Genomic DNA, 8962 nt, shown 5'->3' on the forward strand with positions numbered 1-8962 from the left:
TAGACATGAGATTCCAAACATAGCATGAGAATTTGAACTCATTTCCTGTTTTCTCCATGGCTGATTCTCCTTAAGTGTGGCTATTTCTCTGGTAAAGCCAGGTATGGACCTGAATCAGATATTATCCCATAAAAACAAGAAAAAAATCAGCAGAAGCTACAAATAAGATATTTTCCCCCAAACTAGTGCTCCACAGATGAATTGCAACACCCTTATCATTATTTTCAGTGTAGCTGATGGTCCTGTTGGAATGGTATTGTTGTTGAGTCATGGGGAACCCCCCCCCCCCCCCAAGATATATAATACACTAAGAGGCGTCAAGCAAATATTATATTTTTCATTTTTATTATTTTTTCCCACAGATCTGGAGTTGTGAAACACTGAAGCAGAGGTTTTTGAATTGACCTAGGAGCAACTGTACCCTACAAACTGTATTCTATCTACGTAGTCCTTTAATAAAATGTATCAATTTGATTATCTCTGTATACCTTGTATCTTTTATGTACTGTATCAATCCCTAAAATTATAAACTGTATCAAATGCATTTATCAAAATGTCTTTTGAAGACAGCTACCTCTCCATGACCCCAATTTACATAATCCCTTGGGAAAGAAGATGATGGCCAGGATCCCTCCAGCAATTTCCCAAACCACACAGCTATCAGATTCTTTGTATGTAGATCAATATCCTCTTTGCCAACAAAATATGTTCAGGGTGATTGTCCATTTGACTTGAGAGTGTGAGGCTGTCACTCCCAAGGAAGATTTATTATTATTTATTTATTTCTCGCACTTCTACCCCACCCTTCTCAACTCCCGAGGGGGGACTCAGGGTGGCTTACAAAAAGGCACAATTCAATGCCGGCACAACAACAAGGTAAAAAATAAAACATATAAACAGTAATTAAAACAATTAAAACAATTCATTATACATCACAATCCCTAAAAACAATCTAGTGCTCAACGTTTACCAGCTCAGAGTGAGTAAATTCAAATTCCATATTGTCCAATCTATCAATTCTAGTCGTCACTTGTCCCTTATCTATCCGCCAGATTACCCAAAGGTCTGGTCCCAAATCCATGTTTTTAATTTCCTTCTAAAGGAGAGGAGAGATGTCGATGACCTAATTTCCCCGGGGAGTGAGTTCCACAGGTGAGGGGCCACCACCGAGAAGGCCCTGCTCTTTGTCCCCACCAATCTCACTTGTGATAGAGGTGGGGCCGAGAGCAGTGCCTCCCCAGAAGATCTTAAACTCCAAGGCCCAGCATATCTGTCCGAATGCATCTCCTTCTACGTCCCGTAGAAGGAGATGCATTCGGACAGAAATGCTGGGCCGGAACCATATAGGGTTTAGTGAGTATAAATTCATTAACTTTCTATGCCGGCAGCCAAGCCCTTGTCTAAAATCACCACCTTTGTCTTTTGAGTCTTAAACTTTTGTCTCACATGGAACTAGACACTTGAGTTAATTAGGGACTCATCAGCACATCCATGCCACCATTTACTCATGGATTGGCTCTTTGAACTGACCAACCACCGGACGTCAATCTTCCTGTCATGGGAATCTTCTCCTGCTGGCTGTGACATCAAAGGAATCCCGACCAATCTGGGTGCAGATTTTAGTCTGCCTCTTTTTCAGCCAACCAGGGGAGGGAACAGGAAGTCTGAATAGCTATCAGAACTGTATAACATATCTTGTATTTTTCTGTGAATTTACACTTGTACCTCTTGAAGCAATTGCTTGTACTAGCATCCTGAATTGTAATAAACCTTTGTGGCTTTGCCTTTAACCTGGGGAGCTTGTTTCTCTGTCCTGGGTGATAAGGTTTAGAGGATGCTCAATGGGCATGGACCTCTTAACCACGGTCCTAGCTCAAATCACTACAGTATGAGCAGATTTGTTGTCCTGGAATCTGAAGACCACAAGATTGGAGAAGGTTGTTACAAAGTCTAATTTACATTTCAAAAATTTCAAGCTTCTCCCACTGTTTTGTCTAGCATATCTAGTAAAGTACAGACATGCTCCCATTGCGTTATCCTTCTCTCATCTGTATAGTAGCCACTGGTATTTTCCTATTATTTATGTTGCTGTTTGATACAGCTCTCTTGATTCCGAGGTAATATTTTTGCCATTGCAAATGAGGAATTGAGGCTCAAAGCTAGCAGCTTACCAATTGCCAAGCATGGTTCAGCTGCAGTCTTAAAACATACTTCCTATGACGTAAACCCCAGTGGATTAATAGAAAAGCAGGAGCAGCTGTACTGACATGAGACAAATTCCAAAGCCCATATTGTGGTAATACCTTTATTAAGCCAATCAGAAAGGTACACTATTTTCAGTGCAAGATTTTGGAAGCTTATATAGAGAATTTTATGGCTTTTGGTTAGCCAAATGAAGGCATTACCACAGTATGGCAAGTGTAGAAAGAGGAAAGACACATGAAACTATAACATAACAAAAGGATACTCCATATCAAGGACTATTATTTCAGTGGAGGATGATTCATTTTGAAATAACCCATGAAGCAATTTGTATAAACCACTAGCTGTCCCCTGCCACGCGTTGCTGTGGCCCAGTCTGGTAATCTGGAAAATGAAGTAATGAGAAAGTGTTGGTTTCTAATATATGTAATTTCTTGATGCTTGTGGGTAAACAGTATTTGTTTCTTTGTCAAGTTTGCCTACTCTGGAACGTGCAACATATAGTTATCCCTCTTTAGGGATCCCTCTCAAATTTATGATATTATGTCTGTAATATACATTTATTTATTTATTTATTTGCTATATTTATATACCGCCGTTTCTCAGCCTAGCCGGTGACTCAACGCGGTTTACAACATAATATAACAATCAACAGTATACAGTTAAAAGCATAAAAACATAAAAAACATAAAAACACAATTCATACATCAATACCAATCCAGTTCGACTCTTAACTAAAAACGTGATCCAGTTCGTCATCCATGTTGCCAGTCCTTTAGTCAGTTACCATTCGTTGCATTGGGTTAACCAAATGCCTGCTTAAACATCCAGGTCTTCAATCTTCTTCGGAATATCATCAATGAAGGGGCTGATCTTACCTCCAAGGGCAGGGCGTTCCATAGCCGCGGGGCCACCACAGAAAAGGCCCTGTCTCTCGTACCCGCCAGCCGCACCTGTGAAGCAGGCGGGATAGAGAGCAGGGCCTCCCCAGAAGATCTTAGGGTCCTGGCGGGCTGATAGACCGAGATACGTTCGGATAGGTAAGTTGGGCCAGAACCGTTTAGGGCTTTAAAGGCCAACGCCAGCACTTTGAATTGAGCCCGGTAGCAGATCGGCAGCCAGTGGAGCTGGTGCAGCAGAGGAGTTGTATGCTCCCTGCGCTCCGCTCCCGTTAGTATCATTGCTGCCGAACGTTGGACTAGTTGGAGCTTCCGGGCCGTCTTCAAAGGCAACCCCACGTAGAGAGCGTTGCAGTAGTCCAAACGGGATGTAACCAGAGCGTGGACTACCGTGGCCAAGTCAGACTTCCCAAGGTACGGGCGCAGTTGGCGCACGAGTTTTAACTGTGCGAATGCTCCCCTGGTCACCGCCGAAACCTGGGGCTCCAGGCTCAGCGATGAGTCCAGGATCACACCCAAACTGCGAACCTGCGTCTTCAGGGGGAGTGCGACCCCATCCAACACAGGCTGTAACCCTATACCCTGTTCGGCCTTGCGACTGACTAGGAGTACCTCTGTCTTGTCTGGATTCAATTTCAATTTGTTCGCCCCCATCCAGACCGTCACAGCGGCCAAGCACCGGTTCAGGACTTCGACAGCCTCCTTAGTAGCAGGTGGAAAGGAGTGACAGAGTTGGACATCATCCGCGTACAGATGACATCGCACTCCGAAACTCCGGATGATCTCACCCAGCGGCTTCATGTAGATGTTAAACAACATGGGAGACAATATTGAGCCCTGAGGAACCCCACAAGACAAAGGTTGTGGGGTTGAACAGGAGTCTCCCAGTAACACCTTCTGAGACCGACCCTCGAGGAATGAGCGGAGCCACCCCTCGAGGAATGAGCGTGTGTGTGTGTGTGTGTGTGAATCATCTATCTATGTATCTATATCTATGGCTGGATGGCTCTGTCAGGAGGACTTTGATTATGTTTTCTTGACCTGGTGAAAGGAGTTGGACCAGATGGCCTTAAGTCAGCATTTTTCAACCTGGGGGGGGGGGGGATCACGAGGGGGTGTCAGAAGGGTCACGAAAGACCACCAGAAAACATAGTATTTTCTGTTGGTCATGGGGGTTCTGTGTGGGAAGTTTGGCCCAATTCTATTGTTGGTGGGGTTTGATTGTAGGTGAACTATAAATCCCAGTAACTACAACTCCCAAATGTCAAGGTCTATTTCCCCCAAATTCCATCTGTGTTCATATTTGGGCATGTGGAGTATTTGTGTCAAGTTTGGTCCAGATCTATCATTGTTTGAGTCCACAGTGTTCTCTGGATGTAGGTGAACTACAACTCCAAAACTCAAGGTCAATGCCCACCAAACCCTTCCTGTATTTTCTCTTGGTCATGGATTGGTTCAATTCCATTGTTGGTTGAGTTCAGAATGCTCTTTGATTGTAGGTGAACTTTAAATCCCAGCAACCACAACTCCCAAATGGAAAAAAATCTATTTTTTTTTTAGTGATTGACAGTCCTTGGGTTATGATATGTATTGTGTCCAAATTTGGTGTCCATTCGTCCAGTGATTTTTGAGTTCTGTTAATCCCACAAACGAACACTACATTTTTATTTATATAGATAGATGTGGCCTATATATACAAAAAAGGGGGTGGGGGTATCTTGTTTATTTTTCTTATCTGTTGTTGTTTTTCTTATAACCAATAATTTGGGTACATGGGGTTTTGGAACAGCTGAAAATTGCCTCTGAAGCAGACTTGGTTCAAAACAGCTGTAGAAGCCCAGGAACAATTGTATGGGTTACTCATCATGTATAGCTTGGCAGTCTTTGTATTGCCTACTAGCAATTGTTTGTTGCATACTGAAACAAGTTGTTACAGTTGGGTTCTTTATCATTTGGTTTGTTTTACATCCTGAGTCTTTTATACTTTTACAACAACTATTGATCTTATAACTGGAGTCTGTTTACTTATATAAGTCTTATTTGATTGTGAACATGCATATTGTTACACACCCTTGTAATTTTGGTTAATATTTACACCTTGTACATTTTTATCATATATATGTTGTCATTTTTGCTGCATTGCATACTATTTTTCATATTGTATGCATAACATTCCACTTAAATTATACACAATTATTATCAATATCATGCTCTTTGTCTTGTTTCTGTGATGGTCTTGTGTTCCCTTTACATTTATGATCATGGCCCTGCTCTTTTGTTATAGAAATATAGAAAAAGGACTTCTGAAGTATCAGTGTCTCCTAGCTCAACCTACTTCATCACATTGTCGTAGAGATCTAGGTTTATAATACGCATTATATGGCAGTGTAGATATGGCTTCTCTGAGAACTTTCCCTCCTTGAAGTGGTTTCTCTAAAATCTTTTTCTCCCTTGTGGTGGTTTCTGTGATTAGACCCCCCATACATTTTGATGGCTTGCCTGAAGCTTTTCCTGCTTCAAAATAGCTTTATTGAGGCGCTTACTCTGAGGAGAAGCCCCCTTCAGTTGCCTTCCTCCCTTTTAGGTAGTTTGTGAGGAAACCCTTTCCCCCTTTTCGGCCCAGTGTGTGAGGAGATCCTTTCCTCCCTTTTGAAGTCGCTTGTATGTGAGGTACCTTCTTTGAGGAGAACCACCTACACCTTTAGTTGCCTTCCCTGTGAGGAAATCTTTCCCCCCTTTTCTGCCAGGACATCTCTTTTCTGCAAGAAGAGAGACCCATTTTCTCATTACCTTCCTTCTCTGAGGAGACCCCCCTCCCTTTAGTTGCCTTCTGTGAGGAGATATTTTGTGACATTAGACGTGGTTTGTGAGGAGAGAGTTTTCCCCTCTGTGAGGAGATTCCCTCTCCCTTAAAGTAGCTTCTATCACAAGACCTTTTCCTTTCTTGAGGCACCCCTTCAGTTGCCTTCCCCCCTCTTTTGAGGTGGTTTGTGAGGAAACAATTTTCCCCTTTGAGGTCCAGTGTGTGAGATTCTTTCCTCCCTTTTGATGTGGCTTGTATGTGAGGTACCTTCTGTGAGGAGAACCCCCCACACTTTAGTTGCCTTCTGTGAGGAGATCCTTTCCTCCCTTCTGAAGTGGCTTGAATGTGAGGTAACATCTGTGAGGAGAACCCCCCCCCCCACACACACACACCTTTAGTTGCCTTCTGTGAGGAGATCCTTTCCTCCCTTTTGAAGTGGCATGTATGTGAGGTACCTTCTGTGAAGAGAACCACCCACACTTTAGTTGCCTTCTGTGAGGAGATTCTTTCCTCCTTTTTTGAAGTGGCTTGAATGTGAGGTTTTAGTTGTGTTCTGTGAGGAGATCCTTTCCTCCTTTTTGAAGTGGCTTGAATGTGAGGTACCTTCTGTGAGGAGAACCACCCACACTTTAGTTGTGTTCTGTGAGGAGATCCTTTCCTCCTTTTTGAAGTGGCTTGTATGTGAGATTTTAGTTGCCTTCTGTGAGGAGATCCTTTCCTCCTTTTTGAAGTGGCTTGTATGTAAGGTACCTTCTGTGAGCAGAACCCCCCACACTTTAGTTGTCTTCTGTGGGAAGATTCTTTCCTCCTTTTTTGAAGTGGCTTGTATGTGAGGTTTTAGTTGTGTTCTGTGAGGAGATCCTTTCCTCCTTTCTGAAGTGGCTTGTATGTGAGGTACCTTCTGTGAGGAGAACCACAGACGGTACCTCACTTTTGAAGTGGCTTGTTTGTAGCTTGCTTGTGAGGACCTTGTCTGAGGTGCCTTCTGTGAGGAGAACCTCCCACACCTTTAGTTGTCTTCTGTGAGGATATCCTTTCCTCCTTTTTGAAGTAGCTTGTATGTGAGGTACCTTCTGTGAGGAGAACCACAGAAGGTACCTCACTTCTGAAGTGGCTTGTTAGTAGCTTGCTTGTGAGGACCTTTTCTGTGGTGCCTTTTGTGAGAACCCCCCACACCTTTAGTTGCCTTCTGTGAGGAGATCTCTACCCCCCCACCCCTTTTCTGTGAGACCTCCTTTCACTCTGGTTTGCCTCCTTAGGGGATGAGTTCCCTACCCTTGAAGTGCCTTCCCTCTCTTTTCTGTGAGGGAGAAGAGAGACCCCCCCCCTTTTCCCTTTGAGGCCCAGTGTGTGAGGAGATCCTTTCCTCCCTTTTGAAGTGGCTTGTATATGAGGTACCTTCTGTGAGGAGGACCCCCACACTTTAGTTGCCTTCTGTGAGGAGATCCTTTCCTCCTTTTTGAAGTGGCTTGTATGTGAGGTACCTTCTGTGAGGAGAACCACTCACACTTTAGTTGTCTTCTGTGAAGAGATTGTTTCCTCCTTTTTTGAAGTGGCTTGTATGTGAGGTTTAAGTTGTGTTCTGTGAGGAGATCCTTTCCTCCTTTTTGAAGTGGCTTGAATGTGAGGTACCTTCTGTGAGGAGAACCACCCACACTTTAGTTGTCTTCTGTGAGGAGATTCTTTCCTCCTTTTTTGAAGTGGCTTGTATGTGAGGTTTTAGTTGTGTTCTGTGAAGAGATCCTTTCCTCCTTTTTTTGAAGTGGCTTGAATGTGAGGTACTTTCTGTGAGGAGAACCCTCCCAACCTTTTCTTGCCTTCTGTGAGGAGATCCTTTCCTCCTTTTTTGAAGTGGTTTGAATACGACGTAACTTTTGTGAGAACCCCCCACACCTTAAATTGTCTTATGTGAGGAGATCCCTTCCTCCTCTTTAGAAGTGGCTTGAATGTGAGGTACCTTCTGTGAGGAGAACCACCCACACACCTTTAGTTGCCTTCCCTGTGAGGAGATCTTTCCCCACTTTTCTGCCAGGTGATCTCCTTCCTCCCTGGTTTGCCTCCTTTGGGGATGGCTTCCCTACTCTTGATGCTCCTTCCCTCTCTTTTCTGTGAGGCCCAGTGTGTGAGGAGATCCTTCCCTCCCTTTTGAAGCAGCTTGTATGTGAGGTACCTTCTGTGAGGAGAACCACAGAAGGTACCTCACTTTTGAAGTGGCTTGCTTGTGACGACCTTTTCTAAGGTGCCTTCTGTGAGGAGAACCACAGAAGGTACCTCACTTTTGAAGTGGCTTGCTTGTGAGGACCTTTTCTGAGGTGCCTTCTGTGAGGAGAACCACAGAAGGTACCTCACTTTTGAAGTGGCTTGTTTGTGAGGACCTTTTCTGAGGTGCCTTCTGTGAGGAGAACCACAGAAGGCACCTCACTTTTGAAGTGGCTTGCTTGTGAGGACCTTTTCTGAGGTGCCTTCTGTGAGGAGAACCACAGAAGGCACCTCACTTTTGAAGCGGCTTGTTTGTGAGGACCTTTTCTGAGGTGCCTTCTGTGAGGAGAACCACAGAAGGTACCTCACTGTTGAAGTGACTTGCTTGTGAGGACCTTTTCTGAGGTGCCTTCTGTGAGGAGAACCACAGAAGGCACCTCACTTTTGAAGTGGCTTGTTTGTGAGGACCTTTTCTGAGGTGCCTTCTGTGAGGAGAACCACAGAAGGTACCTCACTTTTGAAGTGGCTTGCTTGTGAGGATCTTTTCTGAGGTGCCTTCTGTGAGGAGAACCACATAAGGCACCTCACTTTTGAAGTGGCTTGCTTGTGAGGACCTTTTCTGAGGTACCTTCTGTGAGGAGAACCACAGAAGGTACCTCACTTTTGAAGTGGCTTGCTTGTGAGGACCTTTTCTGAGGTGACTTCTGTGAGGAGAACCTCCCACACCTTTAGTTGTCTTCTGTGAGGATATCCTTTCCTCCTTTTTGAAGTGGCTTGTATGTGAGGTACCTTCTGTGAGGAGAACCACAGAAGGTACCTCACTTTTGAAGTGGCTTGTTTGTGGCTTGCTTGTGAGGAC

This window comes from Anolis sagrei, chromosome 4 (genome assembly GCF_037176765.1).
Source record: "Anolis sagrei isolate rAnoSag1 chromosome 4, rAnoSag1.mat, whole genome shotgun sequence".
Classification (NCBI taxonomy): domain Eukaryota; kingdom Metazoa; phylum Chordata; class Lepidosauria; order Squamata; family Dactyloidae; genus Anolis; species Anolis sagrei.